Source organism: Lissotriton vulgaris, chromosome 3_1 (assembly GCF_964263255.1).
Source record: "Lissotriton vulgaris chromosome 3_1, aLisVul1.2, whole genome shotgun sequence".
Taxonomy (NCBI): Eukaryota; Metazoa; Chordata; class Amphibia; order Caudata; family Salamandridae; genus Lissotriton; species Lissotriton vulgaris.
The window spans coordinates 1,629,705,226-1,629,725,868 of record NC_141689.1 but is presented as its reverse complement, the minus strand read 5'-3'; positions in this window follow the sequence as shown (position 1 = coordinate 1,629,725,868).

Here is a 20,643-nt window from a genome sequence, read left to right as displayed (position 1 = left end):
TTCTATTGTTATAGTCGTCTGTTTTCATAACAGCTATGCTACTCCCCTTTTCAACAGGTTTTATGGTTAGATCGAGACACTGTTCCAATGTATTAAGTGCAAATTTTTCTTTAGTATTAAGGTAATTTAAACCCAGCTTTTTTGATTATGCATTTTCTACAATGTTGATAATGTTCTTAATCTTTTTAGAAACAATTGCAATGGACCGCACACCGCTAGCCCCTCCTCCGGATCGCCCCTAGGTACTCTGGTACATGGAGTTCTTGAGTGGTTCACCCCAGTGGGTGCAAGGAGGTTCTTGTTGGACTGATGATCTCTAGACCCGATACATGTCCCGGGTTTTTTGATATCGCCCGAGACATGGCTCGGGTTTCGGGATAACTTCCCTCATCAGTAGAGAAAATAGTTTGGGGTGGAAGAGAAGGCCGCCAAGCAACCGTCAAAGGCCTCGATGCCCGAACCGGCACGCAGGTGCGTCATCCAGGAGCTCGTCAGCTCAAAGCTCAAGGGATCCAATTTGTAGAAACAATCGCAATGGACCGCACACCGCTAGCCCCTCCTCCGGCTCGCCCCTAGGGACTCTGGTACATGGCGTTCTTGAGTGGTTCACCCCAGTGAGTGCAAGTAGGTACTTGTTGGACTGATGATCTCTAGACCTGATACATGTCCCGGGTTTTTGGATATCGCCCGAGACATGGCTCGGGTTTCGGGATAACTTCCTTAATCAGTAGAGAAAATAGTTTGGGGTGGAAGAGAAGGCCGCCAAGCAACCGTCAAAGGCCTCGATGCCCGAACCTGCACGCAGGTGCGTCATACAGGAGCTCGTCAGCTCAAAGCTCAAGGGAGCCAATTTGTAGAAACAATCGCAATGGATCGCACACCGCTAGCCCCTCCTCCGGATCGCCCCTAGGGACTCTGGTACATGGAGTTCTTGAGTGGTTCACCCCAGTGGGTGCAAGTAGTACTTGTTGGACTGATGATCTCTAGACCCGATACATGTCCTGAGTTTTTGGATATCGCCAGAGAAATGGCTCGGGTTTCAGGATAACTTCCCTCATCAGTAGAGAAAATAGTTTGGGGTGGAAGAGAAGGCCGCCAAGCAACCGTCAAAGGCCTCAATGCCCAAACCGGCATGCAGGTGCGTCATCCAGGAGCTCGTCAGCTCAAAGCTCAAGGGAGCCAATTTGTAGAAACAATCGCAATGGACCGCACACCGCTAGCCCCTCCTCCGGATCGCCCCTAGGGACTCTGGTACATGGAGTTCTTGAGTGGTTCACCCCAGTGGGTGCAAGTAGGTACTTGTTGGACTGATGATCTCTAGACCCGATACATGTCCTGGGTTTTTGGATATCGTCCGAGACATGGCTCGGGTTTTGGGATAACTTCTCTCATCAGTAGAGAAAATAGTTTGGGGTGGAAGAGAAGGCCGCCAAGCAACCGTCAAAGACCTCGATGCCCGAACCGGCACGCAGGTGCGTCATCCAAGAGCTCAAAGCTCAAGGGAGCCAATTTGTAGAAACAATCGCAATGGACCGCACACTGCTAGCCCCTCCTCCGGATCGCCCCTAGGGACTCTGGTACATGGAGTTCTTGAGTGGTTCACCCCAGTGGGTGCAAGTAGGTACTTGTTGGACTGATGATCTCTAGACCCGATACATATCCCGGGTTTTTGGATATCACCCGAGACATGGCTTGGGTTTCGGGATAACTTCCCTCATCAGTAGAGAAAATAGTTTGGGGTGGAAGAGAAGGCCGCCAAGCAACCATCAAAGGCCTCGATGCCCGAACCGGCACGCAGGTGCGTCATCCAGGAGCACGTCCTTGTTCCTCTGTAGGCGAATTATCGACATGCATGCATACTGCCAGTTGTATGTGCCATGTCTGCACCTAAAGTACACAGCAGTTACAGGGAAGAGCCATGCTCAGCAATGTGGCCTCACATACATGTATTGGAAACTGGCCTGCACCAGTGGTAGACCAGCTGTACAGCCCTAGGGTTAAATGTGAGCTAATGATGATGCATGTGAAGGATCATGTTGTAGGAATTTTCACCTGTTTTGGCATTGCAGAGGTATTCCTTGAACCTTGGAGTAATGGTGTTTGAGTTGTAGGGGGAATGTTTTTGCATTCAAGAAGGACACTGTCCTTCTCAAAATAGAATTCCAAAAGTTAAATATACATTAGCATCTGTCTTGTTTACTCTTCATAGCAAATGTATCCCAGGGACAGCCTGAGGATGTAGAGATTTAGCCTTCCTATAAGATTTAACATAGTCAGCTTTGGAATAGTACACATAGTAAAAATTGTAAAAAAACTGTAAATGCTTGTTCTGCATCTGATTTCATGAGTCATGTGATGGAACACACTATGCAACACACACAGACTACACCTTTAAGACAATTAAATACTTGCATTATGGACAATTGTAATTTCCATGGCAAACAATACAGAGTGGCTGTGCAATGCTTTAGATATATTGGGCCCCTCACTTACCATCATGTAATGCACAGAGGCACAGCAAGCCTTTACACTGCACTGCCTTTGTGTTATTGTATATTTACAATGATGTGACATCTATGGAAGATATGGGACATTCCTAACCAATAACTCTGCAGCATGGAACAGACAGCAGCAATACACCATTGGAAGCACCTGTATGCCATGTTGCAAGTGTGACTCAGTTGCAGGGGTTATTGGTGTTTTGGAAGAAGAGATACATTCCAGACAAATGCAAAAGCTATGATGGCCTTTGGATATTGTGATGTGCGTTGCAGATTGCAGCACACAGTGTGTGCCTCATTAATGAGGTGTTAGCCCAGGAAAGCAGCACAAGGAATATTGCAGCACTAGCCTGCTTCAAAACAAAAGGTCATGAATGTTCCTTTATGTATGACATACAATACACTATGGTCCTTTTACCCGACGCCAGCACACACTGGTTTGGCATGTGGCAAAGTAGTCACCCGTGCAATATGGTGCACATGTGCCTGCCTTGCGGGGCAGATTGCTTTTGTGCTTGGAAGGAGACATACATATCCAAATAAAGGAGAATTTTTGGACTTGTTTGCAAACCTCTTGCGCCGCTGGTGCATCACATTTGAAATGTTAAAAAGTGAGGCACTGGTGGCACAAAGTTGCAGTAAATGCACCCCATAAGACATTTTCAATGCTCTCGATATGCAGCAAAATACATAGTTAGTGTTACACCACGGTGAACTATCAATATTTTTGCATGGTGCACAACCCTATACACACCCCTGCATTGGCATTATAGAGGCACTATGAGGACAACATAATTTATTGCTAATTCTTTCATCCATGTTACATGTGTGCTGCATTCTGCAGTACACATCTATCAGGGAATTTGCACATTGTACTTGAATATGAGCAGGGAGATTTCCCTTCCGGCATTGACTCAATCAGCCCCACTACACAGGGACCCTTGCACCATAGTGCAAAAATGCCTATATTAGCAAATGTGTTTTTGATTTGGCAAGGCAACATTGATTGCCTTCTTAAATTCCATAGATGGATTAAAACATGCTATTCAAATGTATAATTTACTATCAATGTGACAGCTTGAAGATAAATTATCTTGACATAACTATCAAAACAGAAAACAATGACTTATATTCCAATTTGTTCACTGAACCCACTACAAGGAACACTTTGCTAAAATATGAAAGTCACCACCCTCTGGCGTTAAAAGATAATTTACCATTTGGTCAATTTTTATGCCTTCTCCGTAACTGCTATACAAAAATGATTACTTCTTTGAAGCAAAAAAATGAAAGAAAAACTATTAGCAAGAGGATATCCATCAAGCCTTCGTAGGAGGTCACTTAAAAAGCTTGGTACAATTAGAGAGCAGCTCTACTTGAGATCAGAGAAAAACCAACTGAATCAAGTCTGGTATGTGCCAACACTTTTGGCACCCTGTTGAATAAAATAAAATAAAACATCTGCAAACACTGGAGTCTCCTATGTAATACTGCAGAATTTAAAGGAAGACCAATGTTTGCTTTCAAAAGAAGCACTAACTTAAAAAATAGATTAGCCAAAGCATACAAAGAACCTTAAAAGTCCACACTTCAACAAATGTTGCAGCTCACCCCCAATGGTGGGCCACTTTAAATGTAACAATAGTGTTGCTTGCAACACAACTGCAACAATAAAAAGCTTTGAAATCAATCGAAAATGTTCACCAATTATAATAAAAGTAATGTTATCTACTGTATTAAGTGCCCTTGCATTCTACCATATCTTGGTAAAACCACTCAACCAATACGTAAATGGACAGTGCAACATGAATCAAGAATATGTTGTAAGACAGAACATGGTCCATTGGTTGAACATTACAAACAAAAGGCTCACACTGAAAAATAAATGCTATGGTGGGTCATATAAGTGGTTAAACCATCGTTAAGATTGTCTAATATTGACCGCATGCTGACTATCAAAGAAATTCTGGATTTTTAATACAGATAGCATACAGGGAAACAACCATTACAGCGCAGTCATTACAACACCCATTACCATTATAATGCAACTGTTATAATCCAACTGCATTTACACCGCATGCCATTACAACGCATGTCACTACAAAGCATGCCATCACAACACATACCATTAAAACGCATGACATTACAATGCATTATAAGGTAAGTAATGGGGATTTTTTTGTATTAGAGTGGGTATGCGTTTTGGGGTACAAGAGGAAAGTATTTTTTCCCTACATTATCCAACGCTTACCCCACTGTTGCCCACAAAAAGAATTATGCGTTGTAATGCTATTTGTTGTCATGGTATACTTTGTAATGGTATGTGTTGTAATGGTAGTTTCTAATAATGCGTTGTAATGGCATGCAGTGTAAAATTATGCATTCTTATGGTAGTTGCGATGTAAAAATTGTGCTGTAAAGGCATGCGATGTAATTGTTTGCGTTGTAACATCATATATTCAGCACACAAAATGGGTTGAATGTGGCAGTTGAATGTCAGACCTTGATACACCTTTGTTGACCCTATGGGGCAGATTTATGTTAACTGGCGTATCCCCAGGGATGCGCCAGTTAACGTGCGCCACAGTGCGCCACAGCTCCGCTACCCACGGTGCGCCACATTTACAATGCGGCGCACCATGGTGCAAAAACGGCACAGATGCGTGACGCATCTGTGCCGGAAAGGTGGCACATTGCTGGAGTTGCGTCGCAAGCGCGACGCAGCTCCAGCAAGGCTCGGGGGTGCCCCATCTTCACAATGCTGCGTCAAGACCTACGCCTGCTTCAAGCAGGCGCAGGGTTTTGACGCAGCATTGGCCTGACAGTGACTGAGTGAAATCTCATAGATTTCACTCAGCCACTTTCAGGAGGCGTTCCTGCGCAGGAACGCCCCCCCCCCCTGCGCAGGAACGCCTCCTTATGGCGCAGGACTTTACAAAGTGACGCATCTCCTAGATGCGTCATGTTGTAAATAGGGCGCATTGTTTCCGCCACCGTTGCGTCAAATAAAGTGACGCAATTGCGGCGCAAAGAGGCGCAAGGGCATCATAAATCTGCCCCTTAGGGGCAGATTTATGTTAACTGGCGCATCCCCAGGGATGCACCAGTTAACGTGCGCCACAGTGCGCCACAGCTCCGCCACCCATGGTGCGCCACATTTACAATGCGGCGCACCATGGTGCAAAAACGGCACAGATGCGTGACGCATCTGTGCCGGAAAGGTGGCATATTGCTGGAGTTGCGTCGCAAGCGCGACGCAGCTCCAGCAAGGCTCTGGGGTGCCCCATCTTCACAATGCTGCAACAAGACCTACGCCTGCTTCAAGCAGGTGCAGGGTTTTGATGCAGCATTGGCCTGAAAGTGACTGAGTGAAATCTCATAGATTTCACTCAGCCACTTTCAGGAGGTGTTCCTGCGCAGGAACGCCCCCCCCTGCGCAGGAACGCCTCCTTATGGCGCAGGGCTGTACAACGTGACGCATCTCCTAGATGCGTCACGTTGTAAATAGGGCGCATTGTTTCCGCCGCCGTTGCGTCAAATAAAGTGACGCAATTGCGGCGCAAAGAGGCGCCAGCGCATCATAAATCTGCCCCTTGGTATCTACCCCATCATGATTTCTGAAGATTGCTATGTATACTATACTACAATTTGATGTATTAGATCCAATTTGGGTTAATTTTCGATACAAGAGTTTCATATGTATCATCATTATATGTATTTGCAAAAATAGAGCCTGCCTCTAAATGAAAATGTCACTCGTACAGCACTTGCTAATTTTGCTTTTCAATACTAACCTGTGGAGCTATTAACTCTCCTCACTTTCTCCTCTATTATATGTTGTCATAGATCTTCTATATCTGATAAGGTCCTTTATTTTTTGTTTTGAAACATGTTTTTAGTTTTTTCATTAATCTGCTTGATGTGAGTTCCAAGGTGTATATAAGATCAACAATTAGGATTATCCACCCATATCTAAAATTAAAATGTCTAAGATGTGTATTTAGTTGATGCTATTTTTTTGTTGCTTTTTGCAGGGTTGTTAAAATATATTTGAGTCAGATAAATGAAAGGATACGCATATGTGGCCTTCCTCTTAGCCGCTAGCCCTTTTTGTCTCTCATCAAATTTACCCTTTTCCCTTTTTTCCATTTAAATAGTTTTTTAAGGCATTCCTAAATGTTATGTATTGCCTTACTCTAACAATTGGAAAACTGTCTTTTAAGATCCAACATATTGATTGTTTCATTTATTCATATTTATTTATTTATTTATTATGCAATTTGTATCGCGCAAACTAAACCCGAAGGTGTCAAGGCGCCTATTAAAAACAGATCAAAAAGTTTGCAGAGCACCACTACGGGTATGCGCGTGTGAAGAGGTGGGTCTTTAAAGCAGATCTAAAGGCTTGTAGAGTGGGGCGGGACCTTACTTCCAGAGGGAGAGCATTCCACCATTTAGGGGCCAGATTGGAAAAGGCCTTGCCTCCCCATCTAGTCTTCCTGACACGAGGCACAGAGAGAAGAAGTTTATGTGAGGAACGAAGATTCCTGCCGGGGTTGTACTGAGACAGGATAGATCCAATGCCCGTAGGGCTAGTTTTAGCTAACTAACTATTGATGCAACATAACTGATTTTTCATTTATATTCCTTCAGTCAGATGAGTTTGGTGTGATTGGTAAACAAACTGTTTCATTTGAGTTACATCTCTAGAGCTTCGTTATGAATATTTAGGTTTAGCTGATTAAGGAGCACAAGTAATACATAGTAGCAGAGGAATGTTATTTGTTCCAACATGATGGATAGTTTGGTGCACTTTATTTGACTTTTAAATGTGATGGAAGCCAAAACCTCTTTGATTGCCCATGTCAGTTTATATGTATGATCCTTCATTACAATATCTTTAGCAATGATCCATAATATATTGGTGTAATGGGAATATCTCCAGTAAAGTTTGACACATTTTTTACTTAGATTTTAAAATATTTTGTTGGTTATGGTTTTGTCTTTATAGTATGGATCAAAGTAATTTTGTTCATTTCAAAATGGCATACACTGATTTTTCACTAATACTTTTTCTTTTTTCAAATCATTGTCCAGATTTAACACCATTGAAGTCTAAATGAAATTCTTTCTGGCCACACAAGTAGAATATGTCAGCATAATACACAGAAAAGAATATTTCTCAGATTTGATTTAGCAGTTCTAAGGATTAAGGCTCCAGAAGTGACTTATTGATATCTAACACAGAAATAATGTCTGTGTTTTCTAATCTATCACACCTATCTGTTTATGCATTTGAGAATTCTAAACTATATCCATTTCCATCTGTTCCCTCCAAAACCCTATTTCCCTTCTCTCTGCGTTGAGATGTCATTTGAAATATATCTATTGTAAGTACTACCATCTACACACTAGTTACATTTCCCTCTTAAAAGAACGAGTTTTTAGTTAAATGACATGTAACTATTACTCATCCGATACAGACTTAATTCTGTGAACTGAAGATGTTCCTGTTTAGACTTCCAAGTCTCCACCTAAGTTATTTCATTAGTGAGTTCTTTATAGATTTTTTTCACATAGGAGCTTGTGGTGTTTTCTATAAATGAATATGTTGACACAATTACAGATCTAACTTTATTAATCTTTTCCTCTGTGAAGTCTTGGATTCAAGGTCTATACTTCAGCACATGCATTTAAATAATATTTTATGCACTTTACCAGGGTGGTATATTAATTAAAGTGTACAATGTGAAAGTAATGTTATATATGACGTTGTTATTGTTTTAGCGAGGTCAAGAAATTTTAGTCTACCGCTGTCCTGAAGATGGTCTCACATGATTTAACACTACATTGACCGAAACGCCGACGCCAAACTCATTCCTCTTCATTCTTTAGTTATTGTTATTTCATTAAACTTGAGGTCTAAACCTTATGTGTAGATCAGACCCATTGTTTTGAACCAATGAAGATGCGATTTTATACATTGAGATTCAGGATGTTTTTGAATGTTTAATATATATGTTTTATGTTGTCAATGTAGGTTTTTGATTTGATTATTGTTATTTCTGCACCCATTATAATGTTTGTATAATATAAAATTATCTTTTTCGATACATCCATGTGCTGTGATTGTTTTTCCCAATAACGTCCGTGAATTTACTGTTTAAAAAAAATATATTGTTCTGTTCTTGATGGTGGTCATTAGATGTTACCTTGGCTAAAATAGAGTTTTTTTGAATAATAATTGTTAAATGAATCCCTTGTAGGCACCTCTGCCTTCTTACATTGTCACATCACAGCCCATAGTGTACCACACAGGGGCAAAGGGAATGCACTGTGGCTTGGAGATTGAGCACAATTCACACGTTTGATTTTAACGCAGGGCAGTGCTGCGCAGCAAGACTCTTTGAAGCACTGCCCAGCCCCAAGAATACATATGTGTGACTTGAAGTGTGTGTAGTAGACCATGAATGTTGTGTCAAACACCAAAATCAATACCCATGATTCAACACAGTCCCACATAGTTCTGGCTGGAAGGGAAACATGATGACAAGGCCTCAAACGTCACACAGGATGACTCTGCATAACCTTGAAAATGGGTGCTTAACCATTTTTCCACCAGTGCCACTAATGACAGGATGCACAAGTGGTAATGTGGTATTCTTCATGAGACCCTATTATAGAGCTTTTTCACCTGCGCCTTGCACCACTGGTGGTTCTCATTTAAAATGTGACAAAAGTGCAACTCCAGTGGCGCAAGGGGCTAATTTATAAGTCCATATCTCTTTTGCAGGGTGTTGTGGGATTTGAAGTTCAGATGGGTTCTGTTGTGAATACACTCACACGTGACACTTCACAAGGTTGGCTGAGGCCTGGTCCTGCACTTCTGACATATGTGTGAGTTGAATGATGGATCTAGAGTAAACTGGGCAACATCTGACTGTCCAGTGTACAAAACAATTATGTGACGCAACTTTAATTGACACACATACCTTTCCTTTGTACAACACATGTCTCAAATGTGGACAGATATCTAGGTAAATGCACTGCACTACATTAGCTTGTTGTTAGCCACAATGCCCCTTGTTGTGACTTACCCTGTGGATCTTGCAGTTCTCAGCACTGTCTAGTCCTGGGAGTCCTGCCACCAACTCCTCGGGGATGACAGGTGCCACCAGCTCTTCCAGGGGCATCCAGCTCCTCCAGTTGTGCTGTACTTCCTTTTCCAGTCTGCATTTCTGCCTTCAGGTTTTGGGCCATTTTCTCTTTGGTCCTGCACTTAATGTCATGCCAGCATATCTACAAATCTGGTACTATCCTCTTTGCTTAAGCCACACAGTTGACCTTAGCCAATATTGACTGCCAAATGTTATCTTTTTTGGATTATGGCAACTTAGAGATGACACACAGATGGTGTTGGTGGTCTGTCACTTCATTGATTAGTATTTCATTCTCCTCTGCAGTGAAATTACTTTCCTCTTCCCCAGGGTATCGCACTGGACATACTGGCTAGTGTGTGGAAGGTTATCTTGGCTGCTGGTGCCTCTTTCATGCTCCATGGATTCTTTCTTTGCCTCCATAAATGCATTTGAATGTAGATGGGTGTATTTTTGGCTCTTTTTAAATAGTGACACAAGGAACACAAGGAACAAGTGGTGCAAGGCTAGTTTGTCTTGCATCGGAATATGAGATTCTGATTTACAACACTTTTTCAGTAGTTGTGCCAGTTGTCGGTACGTCAAGAAGGCAGTATCAATGTCATTTTATTTACTTTACTCGTCACTTGCAACATGGTGCATCAAACCATAAATCTGATGCATCCATGCCACAAAAAAGTGACACTGCGTATCGTATGAAATGTTGATACGCGGTAGTGCAGAGATGCTCCACTTATCATAAATGAGGCCCAGAGAACGCTAACTCACTGATATTACTAGTAGCACTATCTTAGTGGGAGAATAGAGGAGTATGCATGACTTATTAAATATTCATCTCAATCAATCACTGGCGCGTGTACCATTAGGTAGCGCTGAGCACCTAAGTAACTCAAACTGGATCACATAATTTTCCTAACGTAAAGTTAACGTACCTCTGAGTGTGAGCAGCATGCTATTTCAAAAAGAAATATTAGCATTTTAGAAAACAAACAATATATAATTACTTATGAGCCCCACAACTGCGACACTCAGCAGGTTTAGCAGGTCCTGTTTTCTGGGTAGGAAAATAAAATGGAAAATTACAGGAACTGAAGCAGGAAGGAAGAACTAAAGGAATTAGAGAGAAAATGACAAAAAGTACCAAAGTCACAGAATTTTTTTTTAAAACACAAACACATAAAATACACAAAGAAACACACTGATCAAATAAAGGTAAATGAGGGGTGGATAAGTAAGATACGGAAAGGATAGAAAAGGATTTAAAAATCAGGCCCAGATCTATGTAGACAACAGAAAGCATGAAAAACAAATTGCCCATGCCATTGCAAACAGCCTGGTGCAGTTCTCACGGATTATTCAGTGCAGACGCTTGTATTACTCTACTGGCATGTTAAATAGCAGGGCCAATGGGTGGACAAGCACTTCCACCAGCTTGCGGCGTTCCACAGAATCGCACAGAGTTTTTGGGCACTCCGTAGAATTCCGCATAGCATGACTCTGCGAGTTCTGCCCAAGCCTACATGGTAGTGAAAAACTCCCACTTTCATTTGTCATAGCTGTAAGGTCCATTTCTCCTATAGAATAACATTATGATGAATGTATTACATCTTTTAAGTGTAATTCTTAATTGTGAAGACTGAGAGACACACTTTTCATGTTTAATGTTACTAGACTCACATTTTAAAATCACAACTTATGGTGAAGTTTGATTTTAAGTTACATTTTAGCAAATGCCACTTTTAGAAAGTTGGCATTTACTTACTTTAGCTGTTTGGTGCATGTTGCCTATCCCTGTTCAGTCTGGGCTAGGTGATAGCTGGGCCTTGTGTATTCTCTCTAGACAGCCACACACAAAGGAATCCAAGGTGTTTCTTGGTGGGCCATCCTTGGTTATGGGAGGGAGAAGTTGGGCACAGCCTCACCCTACACCTGAATAGGATGTGTCTTGTCCAGACAAAGGGCTGCATACCCTCTGTAGTGAGTCTGGAGGCGGGGCAGGAAGGAAGGACCTCCGTGCACTCCAAAGCTTTCTTTGAAGTCTCCCCCACTCACTTCAAAAGCACAACTTGGTATAAGTACTGGACATCTGACAGCATGACTTAAGTTCACTTCTGGACCTGTGACCACTCTGCCAGGAAGAAGAACTGTGCTGCAGAAAAGATTGCCACTCTGCTGGACTGCTGCTTTGCTGGTCTCTTGTCTGTCTTTGCTCTTGCATTGCTGAACCACACTGCTGTCTGCTGTTCTCCTGCCTGGGTGAGATGGACGGGTCCTGCATCACTTGAACCTAGAGTGATTCCAAGGGTGTGCTGGCTTGCATCCTGTTCTAGGCTCCAGGGATATCAAAGACTTTAACTGCCTGCATCTGCATCTGAACTCTACAACATGTGAGTATGCCCTGCCAAGTGGTGCCAGCCCATTCCTGGATCCATGGCAGGGAGACCCAAGGTGATTTTCCAGCCATAACCCATGCATCCTCATTGGAACCAATATATCTTTGCCTTTGTATAAGTTAGAACCAGGTCATCCTTTTATTTACGTGAAGCTGACCTGGTGTATTGCCTTTTGAACCAGCGCATCGACTTTGGAATTGATGCATCACCTACTGTGAGATCAACAGTCACTTATCACATTCAGAAACAGTGTCTTGCCATTGGAACTGATGGATCGCCGTAGTTGTGTGGAGAAAATCAACGCATCTCAAGCACTGCGTGACTTGACATCTGCGCATTGCTTCGGCTGCACCTCGCATCTTCGTTGATGATGACTCATACCTGATCAATGTACTTTGGTTCAGTGGGCCCAAGTGGGTCCCTGTAACTGGCCTACGCCCCATCGCAGTCGGCATGAACTTTTGACTTTGCCCAGGTCCAGCATGACCAGATAGCCCATTTAAGTGCTTATTGCTTCTAATCGCTATTTTACATTCATTCTTTAAAAATGCATATCTCGACTTCTAATGCTGCATTTTTGTCGTTTTGGTCTTGGAATATTTATACAAGTAAGCTCTATTGCTTTAACCTGGTGTGGAGTCTTTTTGTGATGTTTTCACTGTGTTACTGTCTAAAGTGTTACACATATACCTTATACATGGCCTCTCAAGTTCAGCCTGACTACTCTGTGCCAAGCTACGAGAGGGTGAGCACAGAAAAATGTAGGGTGTGTTGTGACTTACTCTGACTAGGATTGTGGTTCCTGCTTGGACAGGGGCATACTTCTGCCAACTAGATACCCAATTCCTAATAGTGTGTAATAAACATTCTTTTACATTTCTAAAGAAAATGCACTGACTCAACAATCATTTATTCAGTGTTATTATTGTACTAGCAGCCCATCCCGACGTTGTCCAGGAGCATTTAGGCTTCAGGGCCCCCGCCCGCTCCAACGCTGTCTGTGGATCCCCTGGAGCCTTCCTCCATATATTGCAGTATTATACCTCTATGTTTACTTTGTACGCTTTTGTAAACTGCACACGTCCTCCTCCTGTAATGCAGTATTATACCTCTATGTTTACTTTGTACGCTTTTGTAACCTGCACACGTAACTTTTTCCTCCTGTAATGCACCGTTTGGCTCACTTTTGTAATGCTCCGTTTGCTTCCTCTTGCTCACGATGTACGCATTTGTAACCTGCACACGTAACTTTTTCCTCCTGTAATGCGCCGCTTGGCTCACTTTTGTAATGCTCCGTTTGGTTCCTCTTGCTCACGATTGTCATTTTTGCTTCATTTTTCCGTCGCTCACCGCTCCTAAATAAAAAAATAAATAACCTACTTCATCCGCCGCTCACCGCTCCTCCCCGCCTGTCTGCCGCTCCTCACTGCCTGTCCGCTGCTCCTCACCGCCTGTCTGCCGGTTCTCACCGCCTGTCCGCCGCTCCTCACCTCCTGTCTGCCGCTCCTCACCGCTCCTCCCCGCGCCATGTCCGCCGGTCCTCCTCGCGCTCCTGGACTCCGCTCCTCCCCGCGCTCCCCACGTCAGCATGCACTTCGCGGCCGGCGCATCTTCCAAGGGACTACTTTTTTGGGGGGGTAAATTTTTTTATTAACGTATATTTATTACGTTTATATAGCCTATGTCCATCTGCACACCCTGACGATTACAACAATGTATCGGGTGTGTGGATTGGCGCTGTGGTTCCCGAGTTTACCCGCCTTAAAGATTTAAAGTTCTTCCTTTATAATAGTAGTATAGATGATTGCGAATGATAATGACAAGCTCATGCCACCTCGCCTGAGTAGGTCTTGGACTTCTCCGCCTCACTAGCCTGGTAGAGTCAATGGGGTGCTAGGTTCCCAGTAAGGGGAAATCAAACCAATTACTTTTGCAAGCCACACAACCAAGACCCCAATTTTCTGTGGTGATTTTGCAAAACAAATGCAAACTCTCATTCTGTAGCACAAAATAAAATGCATTATTTTATTCAGGATGTGAGACAAGCCCATAATAAGAAGAAATATTTCAGCAGAGCTCAACAAATGGAGTGAGATATTAAAGCTGAGGTCTTCCCTTTTGTTAATTCCAGTTTCTAACACAGGCAGTGTTGTTTCCTTATCTCTGTGTTCGGGTCTCCACTGCATACCCTCTTGGTTAAATTGCATGGCTACTCTTTGACCCGAGTACGCTCTTGTGTGGCATCACAGGTGCTGGTGCTTGACCGAGGGAATTAATCTTTTGAGGGATTTTAAAAATTAGCCATTATTTTTTTCAAGGCTTTCTGAAGCCTATTTGACACCAGGGACAGTTTTGAAATTTAGGATGTCATTGTCTAATATGGCAGTGTACTGTGCTTCTTTGTGGGAACGTACAAGGGCAGTGTTAATTTCGAGCTCCATCCAATGTCAAACAATTTTGGCAGTAAAACTAAAGCCTAGTCTATATTTTAATCATTGAAAAAAGGTTTACTGATTCATTATGAACATATAGACCCAAGTATATGGTGTCTGATCTAAAGTTTTTGGTAGCAGTTAACACATGGCTGCAGTTCACAAAAGCTTTTTTTTTTACTTTCTTCAGCTTGCAGTATCGGGTTTGTCTTATTTGGTGCAGAAGGCAACAAGGCTAATTAAACCTGATCCTCCTTATATGCTCCATCCTGCCTCTGAATATGGTCATTCTGGTGCTGTCATGGTGCAAAGTGTGCCGCAGTCCAAATTCAAAATCATCTCCAGAACTTTAGGAATGTCTTTCAGTGATGTCAAACTCAACAACACCGATTTGAATATGATAGCTATTTGCGAGCTGAGGCACTTGGCTGATATGGAAAATATAGTATGAGTGTGTCCCATGTCCTGCTAAATTCTAAAGTCAGTCCAGCTCTTGCAAAGAGAGCAGACGTATTAGCTACGACTGGTAAAGCCTCATCCTGAGTGTTCTGGTAACTTTGACAGCAAATCTACCTCTTTGGAGCTACCAGTATCAGGGCACTGGAAACTCCAAGGGTTAGGTTGATTACCTTCCAATTAAAATTGGGACCTTTGACCTTTCTTTAGAAATAAGAATCCCTTTGAAATACCAGCCAGCAGAATCAGTAGTTGGGTCCCAGATTTCCTATTGCTGAGTTACCATCTGGCATTTTACTTTGAGATTCCACCTGCAGTGAAATGAAACAAATTTGTGGTTCATGCGGGATTCATATTTCTGATAGGGCTCTTAATTTTGAAGGGGACTATAAATCCTGTTACCAACCATCAAAATTTAGAGGGCCTCAGCAATGAGGCATTTAACAAGATTTCAATGAATTTAAAGATAACATGCATGTGGGCTGCGTGAAGAATCTGAATGAAAACCTTAAATCCATATTAAGCAGACACATGTATGCACAGAATGTGTACACAATTTAATAATGCATGTTTTGAAAGTATGTCATGTATTTCTTCTGCAGCTAACATTTTTATACTGAAGGTGCGGCACCCTATTTTATCTGATAAAACTGGCCGGCATTTGCATCTGTTAGGACTTACCACCATTATACTTGTCCTGTGAACAAACCCTCCACCTTATTGGAGGAGCAAAATAGCCTTGTCGCTCATGGCCAGACGTGCTCCTACTTTCCTTTCTCCAGTCACTAGACCAAGATAGCACGGTGTGCAAAGAATGCGTATAGGAGAATGTGAAATGTTGAATGTGGGTCCGAATCCCAATTTATATATATCTTTTTGTCCTCTAGGTTCAGTTATTTCACATTTTTCAAAGGTTTAGTATGGCTTCTGAGTTTTTCGTTTTGTGTCTGCACATAATGGACCGGATTCACAAAGGTAAACTTAGACCAAAAGTCAATGTTTAGACCTGAAGTCTAAGTTTAGACCTTAATTCTAATTTTACTAGTAGTAAAAGTTAGACTTTTGGCCTAAGAGTAGACCAAAAATCTAACTTAGGTTTAAAGTATTTTATTAAAGTACAAAAAAAGAGCATGGGGAAGGGAATAGGAGGTCAAGCGAATACACAGTACAAGAAGCGGAACGTTGCAGCGAGTCAGAAGAGAAGGAGGGAGGCAGGAAGCCCCAGAGGGTAACAAGGCAGAAGTCATAAAGCAATAAGGTATTGTGAATGACCCCCCAGGAGACCCCCACTCCCTAAGCAAGGCAGAGCTGGAATAACGTCCCGCATTACAGTAAAAAAGAAAGCACACCATCCCTCCCACCCCCCGTCCCCAGAAAAGGAGAAAAAAGAGGAGCAAAGGAGGAAAAAGGAAGAAAACAATACCCCAACATCCCCGTCCGAAAATCAGCATTAAAAGTATATGACCCCGCGCCCCACCCCCAGCCCCAGACCCCCGAGCCCGCACATTCACTCCGCTGTAGCCGCCGGCGGTGTCAGTCTAAGGAGTCGCAGATACCGTGGACATGTGAGTTCGCGAAACTCCGTGGATAGCAGTGCCAAAAAGGGGTGCCAGAGCTCTTCAAACTGGTCAACATTCCCAGCCACCGTGAGCGAAATCTTCTCCATGCCCAGTACCTGCCAGAGCCTATGTAGCCAACCAGTGATGGAGGGGGCAGTAGGGGTGCGCCAGAGTACAAGGATGTTTTGGACCGCGGAACCTAGCGCAATCGCAATCTGCCTATCCCTACGGGACTTCAGCGGGTACATCAGGTCATTGGGGAGGCCTAGCAAAACATACGCGGGGAAGCGCGGGAGCTCGATCTCAAAATGCTTATCTACCTCATCCAGGACCTCCTTCCAATAGGCCGACAGCACCGGGCACCCCCAGAGAATATGCGTGAGGGTGCCCTCCTGTCCGCAGCCGCGCCAGCAACCTTTATCACCGATTTTGCGCATCTCGTAGAGCCTCTCCGGGGTGTAATACCAATAGGTGGATACCTTAGTAAAGGTCTCCGTCAGCCCAGTGTGGTACGCAGAGTGCCTCGCCCGATACGCGATCTTGTCCCACTCCTTGTGGCTCAAGGTCCTGCCCAATTCCCTGTGCCAACGCTCCCTCCCTGGGTTATGGTAATGAAACGGCGGGGGTTGGAGAAACTTGTACAAGTCGGTGATAAGCTTGGCATCCGAGGCCCGGGTTACCAGCCATCGCTCATAGGGCGTAATCGAACGGGCAGCGACGTCGCGTACTGAGGGTTGAAGAGCCCAGTGGCGGACTTGCATATAACGCAGTCTGTCCCCCTCCGTCAGGCCAAACTCCTGTCGGAGCTGCTGGAAGGGGAGCACACCCTCCGGCCCGTAAATCTGGAAAAGCACCCTGCAACCCGCACTCACCCAGTGAGAAAAGGCTCCCGGTTCCAGACCCGGAGTGAAGTCTGGATTGCCAGCAATGGGAGTGAATGGCGATGGAAAGGTGGTGAGTTCACGAAGCTCACACACCGCGTCCCACACTCTCAGCGGAACCCGGTTGATAAAAGAGTCGTGAGGATTAGGCGGGCGGTGAGTGCGCCGCAGGAACGGGACTTCATGGAGGGTACGGCCCGCAACTGCCTGATCTTGAAAGAGCCAATGCTTGTCCGATTCCCACCGGCTCCATTCCACCAAGTACCGAAGTTGCGCCGCCTGAAAGTACTTCCGGAGGTCCGGGACCCCGAGACCCCCCGCCTCCGGGGCAAGCATGGAGAGGACCCGCTTCATCTGCGGCTTACGACCCTGCCACACAAAGCGGGAGATGTCTGCCTGCGTCTGCCGTATCCAACCTACAGGAGGCTGGAGAGGCAGAGCGCGAAAAAGATACAGGATCTGAGGCAGTATCGTCATCTTCACCGCTGCGATACGGCCCAGCCACGAGAGCAGGCCTTTGTTCCATCGGCCGAGTTCGTCTTTGACTTTTTTGCCCAGAGAGGAATAGTTAGCGGCGACCATTGCAGGCAGGGAGGGAGCAAGCAAAATACCCAGGTAAGGCACCGTGGAGGAGGACCACTGCAGAGGAAAAAGACGCTGGAGGTCCCGCCTGATGTCGACAGAGAGCGACACGTCCAGGGCAGCCGACTTAGTCATATTCATTTTAAAGCCCGCCACGCGGGCAAAGGAGTCCAGCTCCTGGACGCAGGCAGGGAGCGACCGTTTGGGGTCATCCAGGGTCAGCAAGACATCATCCGCATATAAGCTGACAGTTTGCGTGTATTGCCCCATCCTCACCCCAATAGCGTCCGGGTTATCGCGAATCCTCTGGGCAAACGGCTCCATATAGAGGGCAAACAGGAGCGGCGAAAGGGGGCAACCCTGTCTCGTGCCGCGTTCAATGGCGAAGCTGCCGGAGCTGTGTCCGTTGACACGCACAGATGCTGACGGTCTCCTATAACAATTGAAGACCATAGTGCGGAACTTCTCGCCGATCCCCAGTTTCCCAAGGACCAGCTTGAGGTACGGCCAATGAACCCTATCAAAGGCCTTCTCCGCGTCGACCGATAGCAGCATCCGCTCCCCCGGGACGCGTGAGGCTTTTTCTAGCACGTGCGTCACCCTCTTGGTGTTGTCAACCGTCTGCCTACCGGGTACAAAACCGGCCTGGTCCGCCTCCACCAAACCTGGCAGGTGTAGACCCAGCCTGGCCGCCAAGATCCCCGTGTAAAGCTTGAGATCCACATTCAAAAGCGAGATGGGCCGGTACGAGCCGCACAGAGTCCGGTCCTTTCCCGGTTTCGGGATAACCGACACAGTCGCCGAGAGAAGGTCCGGCGGGATAGCTCCTGGGTCGGAGAAGGAATTGAATAAGCGAGCCAGGAGAGGTGCGACAGTGGGACAGAAGGTCTTGTAGAACAAGGCCGTATAGCCATCCGGGCCCGGAGCCTTGCCGTGCTTGAGCCGAGCAATAGCGGAGATGACTTCCTCCACGTGAATATCCCTCTCCAGGTGGTCCGCCTGGGCGGAATCCAGGGTCGGGAGGGTTACGGAGTCCAGATAGGCTTCAGCCTCTCCCGGTGGGGAGGGCTCTGCAGCGTACAGCGCCTCGTAAAAGGCACGAAAGGAATCCGCCACCTCCGCGTCACCGGAAACCGGGACCCCATCTACTCCCACTAGCACTTTTACTACGTTGCGTTACTGCGCAGCTCTGAGCCGATGGGCCAGGAGCTTACCGCACCTATCTCCGCCGGTGTAATAGGCATGCTTCAAGCGTAACGCCGCATACTCCGCCCGGTCTAGGTCCAACGCAGAGAGGAGTTTCCGCGCCGCCTTCAGCTGTCTCCAAACACGAGGAGCCCCCGTCCGGCGGTGAACCTGTTCAAGTTCCCTGACCTGCGCCGTTAGTTCCTCCCTCTTGCGTTGGCGCTCCTTATTCTCCGCCGAGGAAATGGAGATAAACTCCCCCCTGATGACTGCTTTCAAAGCCGCCCACTGCGTCGCCAGGGACGTATCGGAGTTGTCATTGTGGGTCAGGTACTCTCGGATGACCTCCTCTATTCGCTTCACCACCAGTTTCTTATGGAGAAGCGTGTCCCGAAGCCGCCACATCCCTCTGGAGGGGGGGGCCGCCGGCCAAGCAAAAACTCTGGAAACCGGCGCATGATCGGACAAGGACAAGACCCCGATGTCCGCCGCCGTGGCGGCCGAGCAAAGCGGGCCGCTCACCAGGAGATAATCTAACCGCGAATAAGTGCGGTGTGCGTGGGAAAAATATGAGTAGTCCCTGTCGGTGGGATGCATGGTTCGCCAGAGGTCATGTAGATCCATCTCAGCAATCTGGTCTTGCACCGCTCTAGAAAGCACCCCCGTCTGCGGAAAGCGCTGGGCAGACCTATCCAGGGTGGAGTCGAAGACCATGTTCAGGTCTCCCCCCAAGATAATATGGCGGTCGGGCGAGGCAGTAACGTCCACCAACACAGAGTCCAGGAAGCGATCCTGGTGGTCATTCGGGCTGTAAACGGAACCAACCGTAAAGGCAACACCTCCCAGACGCATGCGATACACTAGAAGCCTCCCCTTCTGCTCGGCATGTTTATATAACACCTCACCCCTGAAGGAGCTAGCTAGAAGTATGGCCACCCCCGCAGTCTTAGTCGCAGCCGAGGAAAAGAGTTGCGTGGAGAACTTGGCAGAGCGCAACCTATGGCAGTCCTTAGAGAGTAAATGGGTTTCCTGCAGGAGGCAAATATCCGCCTGCGACCCCTCTAGCAGGGAAAGGATCGCCCTACGCTTTACAGGGTTCTTCAGACCCTTAACATTGAGGGTCACTACTTTCAGGGGCGGCATCGCTCACGGGGAAGCAAAGCGCTATGCAGCAAGCGAGGGATCAGCGGGAGGGGCACGCGGGGCAGGGGAGCAGGGAAGGCCAGGATCGGCTTCGCAAGTGTTCGGACAGTATCGGACGGGACCCCCCCAGCACCAAACCAGTTCTTAAACCCCCCCAAAACCAACCCATGGCAACCAGCCAAAACCAAAAACCAGAAAAAACACCCCATTGTCTCAGTCCAGCCCAAGAGGGCGAGTCTGCAGAAAAAAGTCAAGTGGACGTCCAGCCACACACCTCCAACCGCTCCCCCCCAACCCCCAGCCCCAGCCCAGCATCATAGAAGCTAAGAATCTCTCCCCCCGGAGTAAAGTCAG